This window comes from Pan paniscus, chromosome 6, assembly GCF_029289425.2.
Source record: "Pan paniscus chromosome 6, NHGRI_mPanPan1-v2.0_pri, whole genome shotgun sequence".
Classification (NCBI taxonomy): domain Eukaryota; kingdom Metazoa; phylum Chordata; class Mammalia; order Primates; family Hominidae; genus Pan; species Pan paniscus.
The window spans coordinates 88,594,303-88,595,029 of NC_073255.2; positions in this window are offsets into that span (position 1 = coordinate 88,594,303).

Sequence of the window (727 nt, forward strand, 5' to 3'; positions counted from 1 at the left end):
GGGAGACTGAGAAAAGGCTACTGGCTTTAGGAATTAGGAAGTCATTGGTTTGGAAAGAACAGTTTCAAAGAAAAATGGGAAAATAAGCTAGGTAGCAAAAAGGATTCAGTTAGTTGGACATTAAGGAAGTAAGGAAATACTACCCTAAAAGGAAGGATGGAAAAAAAGAGTAATTCACAGAGGAGCAGAGTCAAATAAAGATTCAAGAGCCTATATACATTTATAAGTGGAGAGAAGAAAATAGTGGGGAGGAAGAAATTAAGGATAAAATGGGGGAATTATAATGATAATTGACTAAGCAAGAGCCCAGAGAAGCCAAAAAAAAAAAGAAAGAATAAGAAAAATAAAAGAAAGATTCGCACTGTGTACATAATTTAAAATCCAGGATAGATTAATACACATAAGCTTTTAAGATCAAACTGACAATTAAAAATAACAGAGAATGAGAGAAGTAGAAAGTTTCCTTCTCTAATGATTTAGAATGGAAGAGACCTTTTGTGAGGGCTAGAGAAATAGCCAAATGATATGGTCAGACATGGTGAGTCCTGCCAACCTCATAGGAGGGGTCTCAGACACTAACAGAAAGTAAGGAGAAAAACAGTAGTGTTACTCTTATGACAGACCCAGCTGATTAAAGATTTCATCAGTGTCAAAGATTTTGCTATGGCTTATGCCCTCCAGTGGTCATCTTTAAGTTTAAAAGGAAACAAAACTACTATGTGCCAAG